The following is a 24,900-nucleotide window of genomic DNA, read 5'->3' as shown; positions in this document are numbered from 1 at the left end:
GAAGGATAGTACTCTCAGGTTGAGCATTGATTACAAGTAGTTGAAAAAGGTGACGATCAATAAATAGGTATCCATTGTTGAGGATCGATGACTTCTTTGACTAGCTGAAGGGAGCAACCGTGTTCTTGAATATTGATATGAGATTAAGATACCATAAGGTATGCATCGAAGAAGAGGATATCTATAATATTGCTTTCTAGACCTGGTATGATCATTATGAGTTTGTTGTAGTCCCATTTGGTTTGACTAATGCTCTAGCTACTTTTATGTGCTTGATGAATAGTGTGTTGTGTCCTTATTTGGACAGGTTTGTTATCATTTTCATTGATGGTATATTGATATATTCTAAGAATGAGGAAGAATCTGCTAAAAATTTAGCAGTAGAGTTGAGATTGATAAGAGAGGATCAGTTGTATGCCAAGCTTAGAAAATGCAGTTTCTTTCAGACAAAGGTACATTACTTGGGACATGTGGTTTCCAAGGAAGGTGTAACAGTGGATCCATAAAAGATAAAAGTTATTATGGAATGGGTAGATCCTAGGAATGTGGATGAGGTAAGGTCATTTATGGGGTTAGAAGGTTATTGCAGAAGGTTCATCAGGAACTTTTCACATATTGTTTATCCTATTACATCATTACAAAGGAAAGGTAAAAAATTTGATTGGACGGAAGAATGTGCAGCTTGTTTTGAGAAGTTGAAGTAGGTGTTGATGAATTCTCCAGTTATAACGATTGTAGATCTAGATAAAGATTTTGTAGTGACTATAGATGCTTGCAAGAGAGGACTTGGTGGGGTCTTAATGCAGGATGGATAAGTGGTATGTTATGAATCTAGGAAACTAAATGAGCACGAGAAGAATTATGTTACACATGATCTTGAGTTGGAAGTGATCATACATGCATTAAAGATGTGGAAACACTACCTTATTGGAAGGAGATTTGTATTGATGAGTGACCACAGTGGGTTGAGATACTTGTTTGACCAATCGAGTCTAAATGTAAGGTGAGCTAGATGGTTGGCGATGATTAATGAGTTCAACTTCAAGATCACGTACATTAAGTGAAAGGAGAACAGGTTTGCATATTCTCTTAGCAGGTAGATACAGGTAAATCAAATTGTAGCTATGAGTTCTTATGAGACAGATTTACAGGATCGGATCTTACAGATAGGTCAACAGGATGATAGGTATAGGGAGCTTAGGCACATGTTACAATAGGATATAGGTGATCAGGTTATGGACTATTGTCTCACAGTGGATGGTTTTGTGAGATTTAGGGACAAGATCTATGTGTTGTACAACAGTGAGCTTAGGAATCTTATCTTGAGTTAATTTCATGATAAGCCATAATCAGGTCACCCAGGATATTAGAATACCTCGACAATGGTGAAGAATTTCTATTACTGGCCAAATTTGAAGAAGGAAGTGGTGGAGTTTATGGCTAGGTTCTCGGAATGGAAATAGGTAAAGGGAAAGTGTAAGAATCCAGGTGGACTACTACAACCAATTTAGATTCCAGAGTGGAAATGGGAGGTCATTTCCATTTATTTCATTACAGGTTTGCCGAGGACATCTAGATGACATAATTCTATCATGGTTGTGGTGGACAGATTGAAAAAGGTAGAGCACTTCATTCTAGTGAAGTCTACTTATTCATCTAATGATGTAGCACAAACCTTTATCCGAGATGTAGTAAGATTGCATGGTGCTCCGAAGAAGATTGTGTCAGACAGAGATGCTAAGTTCACTTCCAAGTTTTGGAAGGAGTTATTTGTAGGTTTGGGTAAATAGTTTTTATTCAACATATCTTATCATCCGTAGAGAGATGCACAGACATAATTCTAGAGGACATGTTGAGGAGGTATGTGATACATCAGTAATAGAAGTGAGAAGAGTATCATCCACTGGTTGAGTTTTATTACAACAATGGGTAATAGGAGTCATTGAGGATGAGTCCGTTTGAGGCAATCTATGGGTAGAATTGTAATTCTCCCATCAGTTGGAGTGATCCAGTGAACAGGGTGTTAATTGGACCAGACATGTTGGCAGAGATGGAACACGAAATGCATGTAATCAAGAATAATCTAAAGGCAACACAGGACAAGCAAAAAAGTTATGGAGATCAGAAAAGGTTGTTTAAGGAGTTTTAGGTTGGGGAACATATGTACTTGTGCATGAAGCCAAATAAGAGATCCTTGAGGATTGGGTCATGTGGGAAGATGGAACCTCAGTATTGCAGGCCTTTCGAGATCCTTGAAACGATTAGACTAGTGGCCTATCAACTTGCACTGCCTTTGATAGTGAAATTCCATGATGTTTTCCATGTTTCATTACTTAAAAGATATGTGAAATATGTCGATCATGTTATTGATTGGTCTGTATTGTAGGTGGAACCAGAAGGATAATTCCAACCAAAACCTCATTGAATTTTGTAGAGAAAGATGCTCATGCTCCAGAATCGAGGAATCAAGCAGGTTAAAGTGTAGTGGAAGAAATTTGGGCCTGATGAAGCTACATGGGATATGGTTGATCAGATGTGGGCTATGTATCCTTCATTGTTTTTCGGTTGAGGAAAAGAATTTTTGGTATATGAACATATTTATATATGTTTGTCATTGTAAATACAACAACGAGGTGTGTTATAAAGCTCCAATAAATGGTATGGATGTCATGTTTGTTTTCTTTTCAACAGGTTGTTCATTGTAAATAGTGCAACGAGCTAAGTTATAAGTTCCATGGGCAGTATGTTCTTCTTTTCAACGGTCTTGCTAGTTGTAGGTGTCATTGAACACGGAGGATGGTGTTCCCCTAAGGGGGAGGGGTCTGTAAAAGCCTCAGGTTCAAAATCTATGTAATAAAGTTAATAAAGGAAAAATAATAACCAAGGTCATGGGGCACGTATTCCAAGTTGAATGTTGGGGAAAAAAATAGTGACAAGGATCACTTATGATTAATTAATGGCTATGGAAATTGGCAAAGGAAATGGCAAAGGATTTGGAAAAGCATGAGGCATTAATTAGCATTTTATTTATGAAAATAATGGAAAATAGGAGAAAAAGAAGGTGAAAGGTCATAGGTTGCATGTGAGAAGGAAAATGGAGGAAAATAGTGGAAAATGAAGAAAATAGATGCCTCAATGATAAAAAGGCTTCTGAGGATTAGTTCACAACCTTTTTTGTCAGTTTCAGCTTGGAGCTCTCTCTTCTATTCTCTCTCTCATACTCTTAGACACTTAGAGTTTTCTTGGAGCACTCTTGGAGGAGTGTGGCATACTTTGGATTTGGAGCAAGGAGGCAAAGGAAAAGTAGGAAAGTGTAAGATGAAAACGAGATAAGTAGCTATAGATGGTTTTTCTTGCAGGTACAGGATTACATGCATGATTTCTTTGTTAGCCTTTGAATGCATGACACATGCATGTGGTTTCTTGGTTATTATCTGTCATTGACATGGAGGATTTCCTGGAATGACAGGGGTTTTTCCTAACCTTTCCATTTCCTAGATAGTCATGGTGTTGTGGGTTTCATATTCTTATTTTTTGTTGGTGCTCATGCTCCTTTCGCTGTGGGTTGAGTTATGAGTTCTTGGAGCCTTGGTTGGAAAAATGCTCTGGAATCCCTGTAACAACTTGGGTTGAGTTGCTAGTCCTAGAATCCTTGGCTGGAGAAATTCTCTAGATCCCTTGGTGGATTGAGTTACTAGTCCTGGAAGCCCTGGTTGGAAAAACGCTCTCGAGCCCGAAAACAATTGTGGGTTGAGTTACTAGTCCTAGAAGCCTTGGTTGGAACAAACGCTCTGGAGCCCTAGAAAACCTGGGTAGAGACCGATTTGGTGATGGTTAGTGATGTCCTACTGTGAGGTGAAATCACTAGTTTAGATTTGAGGTGGTTTGGCCTCTGGAAGCCCTAGTTTGGTGTTCTTGGTTTATTTCATGAGATCCCACATTAATGCTTGGAATATGGCTCGGGGGTGATTGGCTGAAAGAGAGATTTGGTTCAACCCAATATATGGTCAGGAGGTATGTGGAAGTATCGACTTCGTTGGATTTGAATATGTTTATAAGAGCTCCTCTTCCTTTGGTATTTCATGAGTAAATGTGCTTGTCATTATGTGGCTTTAATGCTTGTTTCATCATTGATATATCTTTGGTTATTTGTTGGTTATAAGCATGTTTTATGACAATCTTGATGAATGGATCTCATCATGTTTTGGTTAGTAGATGAAATATTAATGAATGAATGACCTAATATATAACTATGAAGCTATTGGGAGGAAAAATCAGTCCTCCTTGGTGATTCTTAAATAAGTATGAGATCCCTATGTTCATATATGTTGTTATGACCTGTATATTACATGTTTATGATATGTTTGACGAAATTTCTGTCATGGATGGTAGGGGTTAGGTCAAGTCCTTGTTCAAGTGTTTGCATTAGTAGCCTTATTTCATTGTTATTTATTAGTTCTGCAAGTTTTATGAAGTTATGGGCAAAGGCATGAGTCCTAGCCCTGAAAAAGTGGCTCAAAATTTGAGGCCACTGGCACATAACTGCCTGTAAAAGGACACATTCACATGGATGCCTTGATGTGGAAGAAAATGGAGGGTCTCAATCACATGGAGGCTTTTCATGGGAGCAATTGGGGGTCTATTACAACAAAACATAAAGTTGTCTTAGGGGTTGGCCACCTGGAAGAGTTGGTTGTCTCTTGAAGGTTCTTTGGCTTCCAGGGAAGGTCAAAATGATATTGTCTTGTCAGTTCCACTTCCTTAATTGTACAAGGGGAGTTGAATCATATCATAGTAACTCTTCGTCACATGTTTACCCAGTTGGTCCGTTAGATTGGGTAAATGTGGGAGGAGGGTGTTACAGATTGGTATCAAAGCACGATTCACCCCTTGGATTGTATGGGAATAATGTATTTGTCATGCATACATGTTGGTTGCATATTTTTTCTTATGCTTGTGGTCTATGTGCTTGTTGTGTATGCATGGTGGTGGTCATTGTTGCATTTGTGTTGTTTTTGATGTTGATTTTTGTCGCATGTGGTCGTCATGCATCAATTATGCATTTGTCATGCATGTCAGTGACTACATGTCGTTATGCGTGCATTGTCATTGTTATGGTATAGTCGTGCATGGTAATAGGATAATGGTTGAAATGATGTCTATATACTGTGATGATTATGATTATACATGTATTGTGCTAATCTGGTTGGTCTTGCAAATGAGATATCATCCCCTAAACTATACAGAGGTACGTTGGTTTTTTTATGATTTGGTATAGTTGACATGATATACCTTGTAGGAAGAAGAAGATCAAGTATGAATAGAAAAATGGTAGACTACAGTTCATGAGAATATCCCTATAGATTAGATGAACATCATGGTGATGGGTACTCTCTTGACATAATAGACACTTTGAGAAGTTTGGAGGTAAAAATAAGAAGTTTTAAAGAAGATAATGATAGAATCATTTAGTCATAAGAGAGACTTGCTAGGGCACAGGAGAAACAAGCAGAGGTTATTGCAATTATCCTTCAAAGCTTCCTAGACTTGTAGAGAAAGGGACCACTTAGGATCAATCATGGACATGATGACATGACTATTGGTGCATATGATAGCAGGTCTCATGGTGGGCACAAGTGAAATAGAGATGAAACAATTAGAGATGATAGATTCTTGGATACAACAAATAGACGAGGCAGTTGACATGGGCATTACTCTAGTTCTGGTTGAGACAGGTCTCATGGTCATCATCATCATCATCCTTATAGGAGCAGTGATAGGGGATATTTGTCAGATGAGTTCAAGAAAGAAAAGGAACCTACATTTTATGGAGAAATTAAGAAGTCATAAGATGAAAAATCGTGGTTTCTCGAGATGAATAAGTTCATCAGATTACATGATTACTCAGAGAACATGCAAGCTAGAATAGATATGTTGAGTATTAAAGAAAAAACAGACATTTGGTGGGAAGATGTAAAGAATGATAGAGGTATTCATGAAGAAGAGTTGACTTGGAATGAATTCGAGAGACTTTTTAGGAAGAAGTATCTATCGGAGAGATATTATGATGACAGGGGAAAATAATTATATGAGTTGAAGATGGGATCCATGATCGATGAGGAGAAAACTAGCAGATTGTTGGAGTTGTTGAGGTATGTGCCTTATTTGAAGGAGGAGAAAGCGAAGATTTATAGATTCACCAGTGGGTTGTTGGTAGCATTCAAAGATAGGATTGAGTTTGATGAGCCTAGATCATTCGAGGAAGCCATCATAAACCTAAAGAATTGTTATGAGCAATCAAAGCATAGATCTAAGATTAAGTAGGCTTAGAAAGGTAATGAGAAGAATAAAGGGAAATGGGATAAGAAGCGAGTTATAACTCAGGACACAGGTAACAAATATAATGCAATAGCACCTAATAAGTTTAATGCATATGGCAAAGGGCGGGTATTTCATTTTCAGGAGCATAGCAATGGTGATGGCAGGAAGCCTTTACAGTGTTGGAATTGTGGAAAATATCATCGTAGGAGAGATTGTTCACAACATTAGGGTCATAGACCAAAAATCTAAAGTGCTAAGGAGGCACAAAAAGTGGGGGATGTTGGACATAATATTCCTCATATTTATGTTGCGTTGGATAATAGGTAGGTGGATCAGCAGGAATCTATTATCGAGATGGACGATAAGCTTTGTGATCAAGTTGTTTCTATTTTGATTGACCATGGATCTAATTATAGTTATGTTAATCCTGACCTGGTGGATAATTGTGGTTTGAATAAAGAAGTGCATGCAAAATCTTGGTTAGTGCAATTGGCTATAGGTACTAAGAAAAGAGTTCATCACTGAGTAAGATCTTATGCATTTGAGCTGAATGGTATGCCTACATCAACGCATTTGAATGTGGTTCCATTGGGATCATACAATATGTTTTTGGGTATAGACTGGTTGTATCTTCATAGGACCAAGGTGGATTTTTATGATAAGGCTATTGAGTGCTTGGGTGAAAATGAGAACAAAGGATCTTGCAGGGTAAGAAGAAGGAAACATCACTTAGAATGGTTATAGCTATGCAGGAAAAGCACAATCATGAGAAAGGGTGTGTGTTATTTGCAGTGCATATTTCTAGTCATAAAGGTAAGGGTGTTGAGGATGCAGAGGTATTGAGCAGGTACCTGGTTTTACAATAGTTTCAGGATGTATTCCCCATAAATATTTCAGAGTTTCTACCTCATAGAGAAGTAGACTTTTATACTGAGTTGATACCAGGGGAAACACCAGCAACAAAAGGCACCATACAGGATGGGCACACCAGAGTTAGTAGAGTTGAAGGAAATTCTTGACAACGGATATATTAGGCCAAGTGTGTCACCTTGGGGTGCACCAATGTTGTTTGTGAAGAAGAAGGATGGTACTTTGAGGTTATGCATTGATTACAAGCAATTGAATAAGGTGAAGATCAAGAACATGTATCCATTGCCGAGGATTGATGACTTGTTTGACTAGTTGAAGGGAGAAATAATGTTCTCGAAGATTGATCTGAGATCATGATACCATCAGGTATGCATCAAAGAGGAGGATATCTACAAGACTTATTTCGAGACTAGGTATGGGCATTATGAGTTTGTTGTAGTTCCATTTGGTTTGACTAATTCTCCAACTACTTTTATGTGCTTGATGGATAGTGTGTTGCGTCCTTATTTAGACAAGTTTGTTATTGTATTCATTGATGATATATTGATATATTCTAATATTGAAGAAGAACATGTTGAACATTTAATAGCAGTGTTGAGATTGCTAAGAGAGCATCAGTTGTATGCCAAGCTTAGCAAACGTAGTTTCTTTCAGACAGAGGTACATTACTTGGGATATGTGGTTTCCAAGGAAGGCATAACAACAGATTCATAAAGGATAAAATCTATTATGGAATGGGAAGCTCCTAGGAATGTGGATGAGGTAAGGTCATTTATGGGGTTAGCAGGTTATTACAGGAGGTTCATTAGGAAATTCTCACAGATTTCTTATCCTATTACATCATTGCAAAGGAAAGGTAAGAAATTTGAATGGAAAGAAGAATGTGTAGCTAGTTTTGAGCATTTGAAGTGGTTGTTGAAAAATGCTCTAGTTCTAAATATTGCAGATCCAGATAAAGAGTTTGCAGTGTGTAAAAATGCTTGCAAGAGAGGACTTGGTGGAGTCCTGATGCAGGAGGGATAGGTGGTATGTTATGAATCCAAGAAATTGAATGAGCACGTGCGAGAAAAATCATGTTACACATTATCTTGAGTTGGAAGAGATCATACATGCATAAAAGATGTGGAGACACTACTTTCTTGGAAGGATATTTGTATTGATGAGCAACCACAGTGGATTGAGATACTTGTTTGACCAACCAAAGCTAAATGCCAGGAAAGATAGATGGTTGGCCATGATTAGTAAGTTCAACTTTGAGATCAAGTACATTAATGGAAGGGAGAATAGGGTTGCAGATGCTCTCAATAGGCAGATACAAGTAAATAAGATTACAACTATGAGTTCTTATGGGACGGATTTACAGGATCATATCTTAGAGACAGGTCTGTGGGATGACAAGTATAGGGAGCTTAGGCACAAGTTACAACAGGAGACATGTGTTCAGGGTGTGGACTATCATCTCGTAGTGGATGGTTTCATGATGTCGGTCAACAATGAGCTCAAGAAGATTATCTTGAGGGAATTTCATGCTAACTTGTATTCAGGTCACCTAGGATATTAGGATACATTGAAAGCGGTGAAGAAGTTATACTACTAGATGAATTTGAGGAAGGAAGTGGAAGATTTTGTGGCTACGTGCTTGGAATGTAAACAAATAAAGGAAGAGTATAAGCATCTCGGTGGATTAATATAATCGATTTTGATTCCATAGTGGAAATGGGAGGTAATTTCGATGGATTTCATTACAGGTTTACCGAGGACATATAGACAACATGATTATATCATGGTTGTGGTGGATATATTGACAAAGGTAGTATGCTTCATTCAAGTGAAGTCTACTTATTTAGCTAATGATGTAGCACGTGTCTTCATCAGAGATGTAGTAATATTTCATGGCGTTCTGAAGAATATTGTGCCATATAGGGATGCTAAGTTCACTTCCAAGTTTTGAAAGGAGTTATCTATAGGTTTTGGTATAAAGTTGGCCTTCAACACAACTTATCACCCACAGATAGATGGACAAGTAGAGAAGGTGAATAGAATTTTGGAGGACATGTTGAGGATGTATGTGATACATCAACAACGGAATTGGGAAGAGTATCTTACAATGGTTGAGTTTTCTTACAACAATCTGTATCAGGAGTCACTGAGGATGAGTCTATTTGAGACACCCTATGGGTGGAGTTGTAATACTCCCATTAGTTGGACTGATCCAGTGAACAGGGTGTTGATTGGATCAGATGTGTTGATAGATATGGAATGGGAAATGTAGTTAATCAAGAAGAATCTAAGGGCAACACAAGATAGATAGAAAAGCTATGCAAATCAAAACAGGTTGTTTAAGGATTTTCAGGTTGGCGAACATGTGTACCTGCACATCAAGCCCAATAAGAGCTCTTTGAGGATTAGGTAATGTGCGACGCTGACACCTCGGTATTGTGGACCTTTCAAGATCCTTGAAAGGATTGGACCTATGGCTTATCGACTTGCAGTTTCTCTTACAATGAAAGTCCATGATTTTTTCAATGTTTCGTTGCATAAAATATATGTGAAAGATGTTGATCATGTTATTGATTGGTTTGTATTGTACATCGAACCAGAAGAAGAATTCCATCTGGAACCTGAGTGCATTTTGCAAAGAAAGATGTTCATGCTCCGAAATCGAGCAATCGAGTAGGTTAAAGTGTAGTGGAAGCACTTTGGGTCCAATGAAGCTACATGGAAGATGGATGATCAAATGCGGGCTATGTATCCTTCCTTGTTTTTTAGTCGAGGAAAAGAATTTTTGGTATATGTACACATTTATATATGGTTATCATTGTAAATACTGAAACGAGTTGTGTTATAAAGCTCTAATAAGCAGTATGGGTGTCACGTTGTTATGTTTTTCATGTTGGTTTTATTTTAAGCAAGTTGTTCATTGTAAAAACTACAATGAGCTAATCTATAAAGCTCCATTGGCAGTATGTTTTGCTTCTCAACGGTCTTTTTGGTTATAGGTGTAACTGAATTCCGAGGATGGTGCTCCCCTAAGGGGGAGGGGTTTGTAACAACCCCGGTTTAAAAATCCATGTAATAAAGTTAATAAAGGAAAAACAATAACCAAGGTCATGGGACATGTTTTCCAAACTAAATGTTGGGCAAAAACATAGTGATGAGGATCACTTGTGATTAATTAAAGGCTATGGAAATGGCAAAGGCTTTGGAAAAGCATGAGGCATTAATTGGCATTTTATTTATGAAAATAATGGAAAATAGGAGAAAAGGAAGGTGGAAGGTCACATGTTGCATGTGAGAAGGAAAATGGAGGAAAATAATGAAAAATGAAGAAAATACAGGCCTCAATGATAAAAAGGCTTATGAGGATCAGTTCACAGCCTTTTTTGCCAGTTTTAGCTTGGAGCTCTCTCTTTTATTCTCTCTCTCTCTCATACTCTTGAACACTTAGAGTTTTCTTGGAGAACTCTTGGAGGAGTGTGGCATACTTGGGATTTGGAGCAAGGAGGAAAAGGAAAAGCAGGAAATCACAGAAGGACAATAGGATCAACAACTGCAACAGGTTTTTCTTACAGGTACTGAATTTCATGTATGGTTTCCTTACTAGTTTTGACATGCATGGCACATGTATGCAGCTTCTCGGCTATGACTTGTCATTGGCATGGCAGAATGCTTGGATTGACAGTGTTTTTTCCTAGCCTTGACATTTCTTAGATAGCCATGGTGTTGCGGTTTTTATATTTTTTTTCTAATTGGTGCTCATGTTCCTTTGGTTGTGGGTTGAGTTACTAGTTCCTAGAGCCTTGGTTGGACAAACACTATGGAAGCCCTGTAATAACTTGGGTTGAGTTACCTGTCCTGGAAGCCTTGGTTAGACAAATGCTCTAGAGCCCTTGTTGGGTTGAGTTACTAGTCCTGGAAGCCCTAGTTAGACAAATTCCCTGGAGCCCTTGGTGGGTTGAGTTACTAGTCCCGGAAGCCCTGGTTGGACACATGCTTGGGTTGAGTTACTAGGCTTGTAAGCCTTGGAAAAATTTGGTAGAGATCGATATGGTGATGGTTAATGATGTCCGACCGTGAGGTAGAATCATTGGTTGATGGTTGAGGTGGTTTGGCCTCTGGTATCCTTGGTTTGGTGTTCTTGATTTATTCCATGAGATCACACATTCATGCTTGGAATATGGCATGGGGGTGATTGGCTAAAAGAGAGCTTTTTTTCAACTCAATCTATTGTTGGGTGGTACATGGAAGTCCATGAATTGGTTGGATTTGCATATGTTAATAAGAGCTCATTTTCCTTTCGTATTTCATGAGTAAATGTTCTTGTCAATATGTGGATTTAATGGTTGTTTCATCATTGATATATCTCTGGTTATTCGCTGTTTATAAGCATCTTTTATGACAATCTTGATGAATGGCTCTCATCATGTTTTGGTTAGTAGATGAAATATTAATGAATGAATGACCTAATAGATAACTATTTAGCTATTGTGAAGAGACATCAGTCCTCCTTGACAATTCTCAAATAATTATGAGATCCATATGTTCAAATTTGTTATTATGACTTGTAGATTACATGTTTATGATATGTTTGATGAAATGTCTGCCATGGACGGTAGGGGTCAGGTCAAGTCCTTGTTTAATTTTTTTAATTAGTAGCCTTATTTCATTGTTTATTATAAATTCTGGAAGTTTCATGAAGTTTTGGGCAAATGCTTGAGTCCTAGCCCTTAAAAGGTGGCTCAAAATTAAGGGTCGATGGGAGATAATTCCCTGTAAAAGGCCACTTTCGCATGGATTCCTTGCTATGGGAGTGACTGGAGGGTCTCAATCGCATGGAGGGATTTCCATGGGAGCGAATGGGGTTCTAGTACAAAAAAACATCAAGTTGTATCAGGGGTTGGGCACTTGGACGGGTTGGTTGTCTCCAGAAGGTTTTGTAGCCTAGGAAAGTCACATTAGTCTTGTCTAGTCGATTCCACTTCCTTAGCTATACATGGGGAGTTGAATCATATCATAGTAACTCTTTTTCACATGTCTACCCCGATTGGACGATTAGCTTGGCTAAATGTGGGAGGAGGGTGTTACACTGTTCATGAACATATCTCTCTATAGGGGGGCAAAGTCTATCACCTCTAGTCGTGGTCACTGTTGTAGTCTAGAAGGCCCATTCGACTACCACTCTGCAAGTTGAACCTATCCCCCATTCCTAATCTTTTGGGAACTCGTACGAGTGCCCATGAGTTTTATTTTTAAAATTGTTCAAGCCTTTAGGATCATGACAGATCATACTTCACAATGGTACCTTCACTTCAACCTATCAAAAAATGGATACTCGAGGTACCCTTTAGGTACACCTTATTTTTTTCCTATTACATATATCTTTTACATTTTATCAATCATATTTTAGTGATGCTTTCATGAAAGGTCTTGGTTTCAAGTTTGTAGGTTACTTTTCATTTCATCATGGAACCTCATCCCCATACTGGAAAATCATCTTTCAAGGTATAAGTTATCACTAACATGATAGGTTCCTCCTTAAAATAATGCATGTCCTCATATCACTTCCTCCGAGTTAGTCATAGAGCACCTTCATGGTTGACCACGCTTATCATCACCCTCTATGCACATATGGTAAATTCTTGCATGAGTCAATAGAGTCTTTCCTTCCATCGATTGCCCCATTAAGTAGTTCCCACATTACATTAATAACGTCCATGATAATATTTTTGTTTCCCGAGTTTCTTCCACTCACATGATATGTAAGATGACCTCATACTCCTTCTCATATTATGCCTTCCTACCCTCTCCCAGGAATCCACTTGTTTGATTATTATGAATGCACTACTGCATTCTGCATTTATCCCTCTACACCTCCATATAATAATAGACAATTTTAACATTCTCCTCCATTTCACTTACCCCACAATGAAACCAACCAAAGGGCCCCCCACCCTCTACAGTCCACCTCCTGTATCATTGCATAGGTTACCGCACACTTGGGCACTTGTCTTTGTGTTTGTACATCCCCAACCAATTTCTAATTCTTTTGGCAAATATACAAAGGTTTTTTATGGAAGTAGGATTCTCATCCATATTTTCATGTCCACTACTCGGAAGTTGTCCCTAGTCGCTCTTGGTTGGAGCTCATTCTAAATATTCCATTGATTGAATACCGATCCTATGATGTGTCCCAATGCCACTTCATACCAAAACATCATATTTTTCCAATTCATTTTACACTAAAAGCTACAACCTTGGGAAGTTCATAGTCTTCATACATTCCATTAACCTCAATTGATATTTCTTTGTCACTCTTTTAGATGGTCACATCTTCCCTCCATTCGACATCAACTACAATTTTCTAGGATCAAAGAAATACCTTAGTCTTCCTCTCATTATATGTTAACCCTTGGTGGAACAACGGGGAAGATCTTTTCCTATTGGTTCCATCAACCCCTTTGATGTTAGACCACAACTCATTTTTCATATCAGAGGATAATCTCACTTTGTGACAATTGCAAGTCTTTCATCCAGTCGAATACCCATGTATCAAAACAAAAACTCTCTTTAGTAGTTCCCTTTATCTCATTCCTAGGAATATTCACATCAAGCCTCTTGAATGAGACGCCCTCAAGGGAAATGCAGTCATCTAATTCAGTGCACAACAAATCAAGTAATCTAGCATTTTTGACAAGATTTATCCTATGTATCTAAAACATGTTAAGTCAAAGGCATTATCGTAAGCATGGGAAATGTTGGCCCTATACAAACATTCTTTTGTATATATCATCTTCTAGCAACATTGTACTATATTGCCTCTTCTGAAGGATCCCCTTAATTCTCTCCACATAATACATACACTCTCTCTCCAATAGTCAATAAGACTCATTGTTAGGTGCAAGAAACATGTTGTATTTCTGTTCCTTTGATCCAGGTGGATATTGGTGGCCACTCGCCTATTCCACTTACACCCCCACCATCATCTCTTTTAGTTTTTTAGTTTCCTTAATCGTAGCACAATTTAATACTTTTGGTAGTTTTCTGGGTCCTAAACTTCCGGAACATTTTTGAGGCCCTAAACAACTTTTTTTGGGAAAAGGAAAACTGGGGCCAACAAGGGATATTTATCAATGTTGGCCACTCAGAATTTTTATTCCTCGAATAGATATTTCTAACGAGGTATTTTTCACATCAAATGGAGATCATATGCCAAAGTTACGAGCCCGCGAATTTGATGTACTAATTTACCCAAACAGGGCCCATAGTTTTGGTGCTTCATCTTGTATGGTTAGGTTTTTGGATGATTATGGTTTTCCATTGTTTCTCAATAATAAATAGGCCTCCGAGCCTCATTGTAAAATAGTTCAGAGGCATAGCCACCACATCTCTTCTCAAAGATAAGCTACCATCGCCCAAGCTAGTCTTATTTCAATTCTGTTTGTAAGCATATTTCAGTATTTGATATTAATGAAATGAAGTGTTATTTCTGTTGCATTTCTATATTTATGGTTATATCTGCAATTTTTTGCATTCATGTTTAATTCCAGATCAGTGGTATCAGAGCAGTCTACTCTTTCTCTGTTTTTCTTTGCATGTCCCCAACGAGGTCGGGATATAAGGAGTTAGGGCTCGAACTGGTAGAACCTTTGCAAGACCGTCGTCCCAAAACCTGGTGGCCTCTCATGGAGAAAGAGAATAAAGATGAGGGGGCAAGATATACTTTTAAAATCTTGCTCAAAGAAGCCCCCGAGCGACAAAGGAATGCGATGATGGATAACCTTTCCCATATCCTTTAGTGGCTACCCAAGGGTGACATGTCTCCTTCCAGCAGCTACTCTGGATGCACCACACTCTTTAAGGTACAAGTTAAATTTGACATCCCCATATTTGACGGTCAGATAGATGTAGATGCCGTAGATAAACGGTTAGATATGTTAGAAGGATATTTTTTTTTCATGATTTTTCCAGCCAGGAAAAGATTACTTTTTCACTTCTCAAAGTCGCCCCCCATGTCAAGGACTGGTGGGAAACCTACTATAAGAAGAAGGATGAAAGTACACCCTCATTATTTTTGGACGCACTCACTTGGAATTCGTTCCGGGATGTCATCAAGGAGCAGTACTACCCTATCAGGAGCTATGAGGATAAATACATGAAGTGGACCATGTTGCGGTAGGGAAGGGAACAAGACGTGTTGGAGTTTACCAATGTTTTTCATGCACTTCGCACGAAGTTGGGTATCAAGGATTCTGAGAAACATTTGGTACTCAAGTACTGTGGCTACCTACACAGGTACATCCAAGATGAGATGGAGTTCTTGGAAATCTCCTCTCTTGGCATGGTGTACCGATACACTTTCAAGATTGAGCAGAAGTTTAAACAGAGAAAGTGAGACTTTGGATCTACAAATCTAAAGCAAGGGAAATGTGCCTCCAAGCCACAAAGGAAAGGGAAAAGCTAAGGTGGGGCGAGCCAAGGTAACCCACTGAATCCACAAGCAAAGAACAACACCAAAAATATAAAGAAGGACATGGGAAAGTGGTGTTAGTTCCATAAGAGCTCCCCTCAAAACACAATTGAGTCTCAAGCCAAGCAGTCACTAGTGGCTGAGCCAAAGGCTTCAGAGTCAGACGCATGTAACGACTCTGAGTTAGAACTTAACAAGGGGAATGACAAAGGGAAGCAGATCATTGATGCAAAGCCTAGTGCAACTGTGGCCACCACCAAGATCCAGAAGATTGAGCCTGAAGATCCAGAGGAGGTGGAACGCATATTCCACTCACAAATGTGTGTGAAGGGTTCTCTGCTACAGTTCATTATTGGTATTGGGAGCCAAAAGAACCTTATTTCAATCACAGGGGCTTCACTGGGGGAGCAATACCATATCACGTGCATTCATATTGGGGGATATATATTGAGGAAGAAATGGCATAATATATTGAGCATATAATAGGGGGTAAAGGGTTTTTATATTGACAGGTATAAAAAATCAAGCTCAAAATTAATGAGAAAATATAAAGGGGTATAAAAAATGTTAATGAAAAAATAGATACCTACAATATCTAGTGAAAGTAGGGTTTTTTAAATTGGCAGGGTATATTGGGTTCATATTGGTAGGGGGTTAAATATTGTGATTTTTAGAGGTATTTTCAAATATGTAGTCTAATTAAGGGTGATAATTCTTTAGTATGCCACGAACGCACGCACTATGTTAGAGGTTCATTGAGTGAAACCCCCGTGATTTCAATAGAGATCATGAAGCGGCTGGGCCTATCGACTACAACACATCCACAGACGTACATCATCGGGTGGCTTCACCAAGGATGAGATCTCCACGTCATCCAGCAGTGTTGCCTTCCCTACAACATCAAGCCCTTTACGGATGAGGTACTGTGTGATGTTGCTCCTCTTGAAGTTTGTGATGTATTATTAGGACAACCATACTTGTGGAAGTGGCATGTTGTATATGAGTATAGACCTCGCTATGTTATTATTTCTTTGGGTAGTAATTTATACAGGATAACGGAGGTAGCCCCACCTACCGCCATCTCTTTGATCTCTGCTAAGCAATGCATTAAGATCATTTCCCATATTGGGAAATTTATTTTCTTTCTGATTCGTTCTCAAAGTAAGGAGAAGATCGTAGCCACATCCATGGTCCCCGAGAAGGGTTCCTGCACGTAGCAGAAGCAGATGGATATGGTTGTGGAAGAATACAAGAACATCTTCTCCTCACCCACACGGGTACCCTTGCACTGTCAGGTCAAGCATTCGATCGATCTGACTCCCGTAGCACCTCTACCAAACGGGTCAATATATTGTCACTCCATTCGGGAAAATGAAGAGATCAGCGACAAATCCAAGAGTTGCTGCAAAAATTCCACATCCAACCAAGTTTCTCACCTTGTGGGAGCCCAATTATACTTGTACAGAAGAAGGATGGAACCTAGAGGTTCTGCATTGATTATCGGGCATTAAACAAAATCATTGGTAGGAACAGGTATCCAATCCCACGAATTGATGACCTTTTGGACCAACTCAAGGAGGCCAATTATTTCAGCAAGATCGATCTGAAGTTTGTCTATCACCAGGTTCCATAGAGCCCACTTATGTATGGAAGACCGACTTCAAATCCAAGGAAGGCCTTTTTGAATGGTTGGTTATGCCCTTCAGGTTGAAAAATGCCCCTGCTACTTTTATGAGGCTAATGGATGACATCTTGCAACCCTTCACCAACTCATTCATGGTTATTTATCTGGACGACATCCTCATCTTCAGTAAGAGTTGGGAAGAACACTTGCAACACATTCGGCAAGTCCTTCAAACCTTTCGACAACACAAACTATGTGCCAACTTGGACAAATGCACCTATGGCATGAGGCAGGTCCAATATTTGGGTTACATCATAGATGAGTGTGGCGTGCATGTGGATCCAACTAAGATCCAAGTCATTCGGGATTGGCCAGCCTCGACCACTCTAACGAAGCTTTGCAGCTTTTTGGGCCTTGCAAATTTTTATCAGAGGTTTGTGTTGGGATTCTCTCATATCACTTGGCCATTGAGTCAGATTACTAAGGGTGGGGAAAAACAAAGTTTTCATGGTTCGAGTCCCAACAGAAGGTGTTCATTGAGTTGAAGCACTGAATCTGGTCTGCACTGGTACTCACACTGACAGACTTGCAGCAGCCATTTGAAACTGAGACACTTTTTGATACAATTCGGAAGTACCCCACCTATGATAAAGATATGTATTCCATTGCGCAGGATTTCCGACAATGGAAGCATTGCATTATGGGGAAGGAGACGGTCATCCACACCGATCATCGATCTCTTCAATTTATACAGACACAAGGTAAGTTGCAAAACAATCACCATCAGAAGTGGTCTACATATCTGCAACAATTCCACTTGAATATTAAATACGAAAAGGGAAGCACCAAGAATGTTGCAGATTGTCTCCGCTGACCCCCAGTTGCAGCACTAACTACTGTTCTCAGCTCTTGTGGCCACGAGACCTCTAGATGGCCACAAATGATCGGATTATGGACACACAAGTCAAGAACACTCGCCAGCAGAAGATCCAACTATATTGGGTTGTCAAAGTTGGTCAACTCCTGCACCAAGGCAAGTGGCTCACCAGGGAGCAAGGTTAGCAGAAGTTTCCCCATCTCATGGAGGTACTCAACGCAATGGGGACCATTGCTTCCTAAGGGGGGAGGACTAATCCAGGTGGATATTGGTGGCCACCTGCCTATTCCACTTAGACACCCCCCACCCCCACTATCTCTTTCAGTTTTTCAGTTTCCTTAATCGTAGCACAGTTTACTATTTTTGGCTGTTTTTCGGGTCCTGGACTTTCAGAGTTGTTTGAGGCCCTAAATGACATTTTTTGGGAAAACCAGCTCAGAAGTGTAGTCCTGAGATAGATCTTTCTAACGAGGTATTGTGCGCGTCAAACGAAGATCGTATGCCAATTTAACCAAATGGGGCCCATAGTTTTGGCGTTTCATCTCCTAGGGTTAGGTTTTTGGATGTTTAGGGTTTTCCATTGTTTCTCAATAATAAATAGGCTTCGCAGCCTCATTGTAACATAGTTTAGAGGCATGTAGCTGCCACATCTCTTCTCAAAGATAAGCTACCATCGTCCAAGCTAGTCTTATTTCCATTCTGTTTGTAAGCATATTTCAATGTTTGATATTAATGAAATGAAGTGTTATTTTTACTGCATCTCTGTATTTATGGTTATATCTGTAATTTGTTGCGTTCCCGTTTAAGTTCGGATCATCCTCATACATTAGGGAGAAATTGTTATTGTGGAAAAATTGTACACTCAATTGTATGCGTTATCCTACACTCAATGATAAGAAACAACATGTACATGTGTACTATTTTGGTCAAAGAACATTATGAAAAAACCAAAAATCCAAAGTCTCTGAAGATTCATTTAAAAAGTTAAACCATGCAAAGGCTCCAAAATTGTTTTGCATGGATCCTTGTGGGTTTACCTTTGATAGTCACATGGATCCATCAAAGTGCCAACTCAATAGCCCATTTGACACGTCACACTAGTGATATTTTTTTGCTTAGACTCAGTCGCCCATTGTTAAAGAAATCCATGCATGATTGGGTGAAACCTGTCGTCCACTCACCAACCACATTAATAATATGGGAGGAGCCAAAGAATTGAGTTGAGTTGGGCCTTTAAATACCAAGCATATTAGGACTAAAGTAGAGAAGAAGTTGAGGGTAAGGTTATGTTGCAGAAATTGCCCAAAGCATCCAACATCCCTTTACTTAGAGAACATCATTTCAGAATTTCTTATTACTTTTGTGAGAGGAGAGAGACCTTACAAAAAGGTTGGATAGAAGGACACCCATTCAAAAGAGCATTAGGTGCTCACCAAAAGCTCCCTAAAGTAATTTAACTAAAGGTTTAGAGAATTTTGTTTAACTGATTGATAAAAATTTTATTATTTTTATTTGTGGGATAACAATGTTTATATTTTACTTAATTGTTCACTTATTTCATTTTGTTTACATTTTGCACTTGCACTAACTAACTAGACTAATTGTGATTCTCTTGCAACTAGCAACCACTTTGCAGGGAATAGCTGAATTTTGTACAGCATAGTCACGAATTCACAAACACAATGGGTAAACATAAATCTATGCTGATTTAATTATTAAAACGATTTTAAAATCTATAAATACCATTTAGAATTATCCTAATTGATGTTTGACGTATATTTTGTATGTATTAACGAGAAGGCGTTTGAATCGATGCTCGTAGAAAATATTTAGTTGCATATTAAAAGAGATACCAGATCACAGTCCGGACGTTGTTTTCCATGCCATCGCTGCTTATTATTTAATAATCTAATCACATGGCATCTCACGTTTATATTATTTTTTATTTTTTCATATATTTTTTCACGTTTATATATTATGCTTTGCCACGCCGGAAAGAACTCATTTAGACAGACATGCATTGACTGTTTGAAGAGTAACATTTGATGACATCATCTTTACGTTGCCGTGGGTGTTCGCCTTCCTTACCAGACAACAAACTTCAGTGTTCTGAAACAGATCTTCCAGATCTTCCCAATAAGAAAAGAGCTCCAACTTTTTGAAACAGACTGACACCATAAAATCGATTGTAAGCTAATGCCGTAGTATAACCAGACTGTTTTTAGTGCGGAAAATTATGGAAATTTTTTGGTAATATTTTCATAAAATTTGGTAGGGATTTTTGTAAATTTAAATTTCTCTCAATATTTTTAATGTTATTAAATCGATCCTGAATCTATTTCCACCTTAAAAAAAATATAATTTGAAAATTTTTATTGAAATTCTTTTACTGGGGTTCCGACCACTTTGAACAAAACAATTCTTCCGCTGCGTAGAAGGCTCCTAAGCTAATAATCACATTACTGCCCTAACGAACATGCAAACATACAGACTGTATTTGGACTGTAACATCGTTTTACGATAATTGCTTACTCGACAAATCTAAATTAATTGCGAAGGTACAATTATGCACGCTATTCTTGATTATGAAATCTTATTTAATAAGACGCTTAATATTAATATAATGTTGCAAGCTAAGCGGGCGTTAGTGAGTCATAATCAACACTGGCGGAGAGCAAAACCAACGAAAGAATTGGCGGAATCGAAGGAGACACGAATGCCCTGCTGCTGAATATTCCCCATAATGGATAGATCGGAGGTAGCCGGTGCGAAGGCAAAGCAAAACGTTCCCCTGATATCCACAGGTACCATATAATTTTTAGCCGGGAGAATCAAGCTCGCTCCGTTGGAAAAATGGAACCCCACGGTTGGAACCATCACGTATGCCCGGCCTGACAGGTCGTAGCAGGTGTCGAAGATGGAGAAGCCCTCGGCTCTCGGAAGTTGTCGGGTGCCCGCAACGAAAGCGTCTCTCAAGGCATCGTAGGCGGCTCTCGGGAGACGCGTGACGGCGGTGCCGGAGTCGATGATGAACCCTCCGCGGCCCGATGTTTCGTCGATGCGGAAGACGTCGGGTGGTACGGAGTCGAGGAGCGCGCCGCCGACGCTGAGGGCGATGAGGGAGACATAGTAGAAGGTGGGGAGAAAGGGATTCGTCTGCAGTGGTGTCAAAATAGAGCCAACCAAGACGGATTCGGGGCCGAAGTCGAGAGTGCCGGAGGATTCTGATTGACGGTCGACAAGGCAGTAGGAGAAGGCGCGGCCCGTCTGCGTGCCGAGCTGCGAGGGGAAGGAGAGCGGCCCGGCTCCGAGGCCGAGCAACCCGGCGGCCCCGATGAAGAGACCGACGTTGTCGTGGCCGCAGCCGATGGCGACATTACGGACAGACGTGGCGCCGAATGTCAACATCTCGGTGGCGAAGCTCCCGATGGTGTAGGAGCCGTCGCCGTAGGAGACCTTGTATAAGCAGCCGCCGCTGTCGCAGCTAGCTCCGAGCTGACTGCAGACGGCGGAGTCGCAGCTGACAGTGGAGAAGGAACCAGAGAAAGAGGGATTGAAGATGGGGTCCACCTGCGAGTAGCATTCAATGCATGGCTCGCACTGAATCCAGACCACGTCGCTGCCCGTGTCGAGCACCATGTATTGCTCCCTCGTCGGCGTCCCAACACCTATACGCGTAAAGTACTCGCCGCTCCCTTGCGCCATTCCCGACACGACCTCGCCCCCGAACTCGGCGGCGAATTCCGCCAAGTTTTCGTAGCTGCCCGCCGGCTCCTTGTTCAACCTGAGTTTCCTGTCTATCTGCTGCTCAAGCCCACGGACCCGTCTGGCATCCCGCCTCAGCTTTTCCTCCATCCGGCGCTCGTAGGACGCTGTAGCGTTGGCGGCGTGCTGGACAGAAATACTATCCCTGTGCACCACTTGCACACTCCAGGCTGTCCGTCTCGACTTCGTCTCTCTTTTTCCATATTCAACCCCGCCTGGCGCTGGCGCGGCCGCCGTCTCGATCTCAGTTAGCCAAGCCGCCACATCCAGAGAATGATACTCCGGTAGCTCTGCGGCAGAAATCAGAGTCGAGTGCGCAGATTGGAGGAAAAAAAGGCACTTAATACACGACAGGAACAAATACGGGACTAGAGGGACTGTGAGTCGAGGCAACTTCATCTCCCCGTCGTTGGTTCAGACAATAATATTAGAGTCGAAATAAATGGAGCGCAAGCCAATGGAAGCTTCGGGGAGTCTGTCAGATCTGTGACAGGTGAATAAAGTAAGAAGCATGTGCATCTATTTAATGCGTTCATCGAGTGACCCGAGATACCCTTTCTGCATTTCACTCAGCAGTCCTTTCCACCCCACGACCTGAAATGGTTGCATTTATCATTGTCAGCTCTTGAGTTCCTCGCCTTACCTTCCACTTTCCTAACCCAGCCATTCTTTTTGTCGTTTCTTTTGCAAATTATCATTATCAGTCTATGTCATTGCCACCCCATTTTTCTATCTAATACATTCACCTAACACAGGAAGAAAAATACGTTTTAACCACTGAACTAATCGGGAAAAATAAATAATAAGTGATTGCTCAAATCAAAGGTCGTCTATGAAATATGCTCAACTGTGTTTCCCAGTGGTGCTTCGTTCAATAATATAATTTTAGTCGGTAAAGGCGGTAATCACTTGTGCAGTCGAGACAAATATTTCTGTCTCGTATTAGTAGTGGTTGGGAAAAGTGAAATAAGTGGCAAAGAAAATTTTTGATGAGGTATACATTTTTCTCACCATAAACGTCAACCACAAAAAGTGGCTTCCCTCGTCTGGTTAATTCACTGACATTTACAATGAGGTGCCCTTAATTCTAAATTCTCGATGAGTTGCCATGCATTTGCACGAGAATAATTTATAATGTGCCATTAATTCTAAATTCTCGATGAGTTGCAATGCAATGCATTTGCACTAGAATAATTTATATTAGGGTACTTTAATTTATGGATTAAATTTTCACCGGAATTTATTAAAATTTGACATTATAATTTCAAGAATTTTTGTATGAGTTGTTTTTAGTGTGATTTTTGGAAGTTTTTCTGATGGGTTTTCCAATCTAATTTTTCTAAAATTTGGCAGGAATTTATTGAAATTACAAGTTTGATGGGTAAGCCTGCACAATCGAGGTGCCTAGGGGCTTTTCAGGATGTTGAATCAATATTTACTGTTAAAAAACCAGTTTAAATAATCCAAATCAAGATTTAACCTCAATTTTTTCCACCAGAAAGTCCAAAAAATCGCACTAAAGACAACTCATTTAAAATATATTTTTGAATGCATAAATAGATTCAGCACTAGAATGAAATATACTTTATAATGGCCTAGTCTAACTTATAGATGAAATATCCTTTTTCACTAAATTCACTAAAATACGGCAATACAATTTCAAGTTTTTGTTGTTGTTTAAAATACATTTTTAGATTTTAGATACATAAATCTGAAAAACCCTAAAACTCCTTAAATTATGCAGATTAAACAATTTAAATTCAAACTTTAAAAAATCTGTATTAAATTTTAATTAAAATTAACCAAAAAAATATAAAAAATACCATTTAATATATAAACTAAACTACACCCTTCAAAATTACCAATACATACTAATATAAAAAAAATCAGTAATCTATGTATTTTAAATTGATAAAATTGAAACTGAAACTGACCATTTTAAATTAATAAAATTGAAACTGAAATTGACCATACATGAAAAGCTTGGCATTTTATATATTAGTTTCAGACTGACTTAATACAAGGCTATCTTATTACATCAAATTATTAATATATAAATAAAAATAAAAAAGCATTACGTACTAATATAAAACAAATCACTAATCTATATATTTTAAATTGATAAAATTGAAACTGAAACTGACCATTTTAAATTAATAAAATTGAAACTGAAACTGACCATACATGAAAAGCTTGGCATTTTATATATTAGTTTCAGACTGACTTAAAATACAAGGCTATCTTATTACATCAAATTATTAATAAATAAATAAAAATAAAAAAGCATTTAATAAAGTTAAGGAATTATAATATTATAAAATTTGAAATTTTATAATGATTAGTTGTTTGATTTGTTTTTAAAATAAAATTGATTAATAATTAAATACTCCATAATGGTAATAAGAAGTTTAAAGACACTAATAAAAATGTTTAAAAAGTATAAATAAAAATCATGAATCAAACATGTCAAAATATTAACGTTCCCATTTTTATACATATCAGATTTCAAGGATAAAAATGAAGATTTCATTTGTCCTTCGTAATTCAGGAAAAAGATTGTTGATAAAAGGAACTGTAATATAATAGGATAAGTTGTTTTTCATAATTCAGGGAAAGATACTTATAGAGGAATTGCAATAAATTATGGTAAGGAAAAGATTCTTCATAAAAGAAATGTAATAAATTATCGCAAAGAGGCATTAATGGTAAATTAATGTTTAATAAGGATGGGTTTTTGGGTTCATTGGAATAATATTTAAAATAGTAAGAATTTATATTTTATAAATAATAAAATTATTGAAAAATTTAATAAGTAATTTGAATGGTTCTAATAATTTTATAAGAATAGAAAATATATTATTAATATTAAATAAATTAATTTAAAATTATTTAATTTTATTAAAAAAAATTATCTTTCAATTCTTTATAAAAATAATATCATCATATAAATGTTATCTTAGAAATATTTAAGTATTA

At 38.6% G+C, this 24,900-nt stretch overlaps 1 pseudogene; it reads right to left on the bottom strand.

The window, feature by feature from the left end:
* Positions 1 to 20,735: 20,735 nt before the first annotated feature.
* On the bottom strand, positions 20,736 to 22,351 carry LOC149207934 (protein ASPARTIC PROTEASE IN GUARD CELL 2 pseudogene; annotated as a pseudogene).
* Between the last annotated feature and the right edge of the window lie 2,549 nt (positions 22,352 to 24,900).

Source organism: Pinus tabuliformis, chromosome 1_2, assembly GCF_031772625.1.
Source record: "Pinus tabuliformis cultivar Carrire ecotype Pingquan chromosome 1_2, CPIR1, whole genome shotgun sequence".
In the NCBI taxonomy this organism is placed as follows: Eukaryota; Viridiplantae; Streptophyta; class Pinopsida; order Pinales; family Pinaceae; genus Pinus; species Pinus tabuliformis.
Note: the sequence above shows the minus strand (reverse complement) of the source record. Positions and strands in the feature narration are given on the sequence as shown.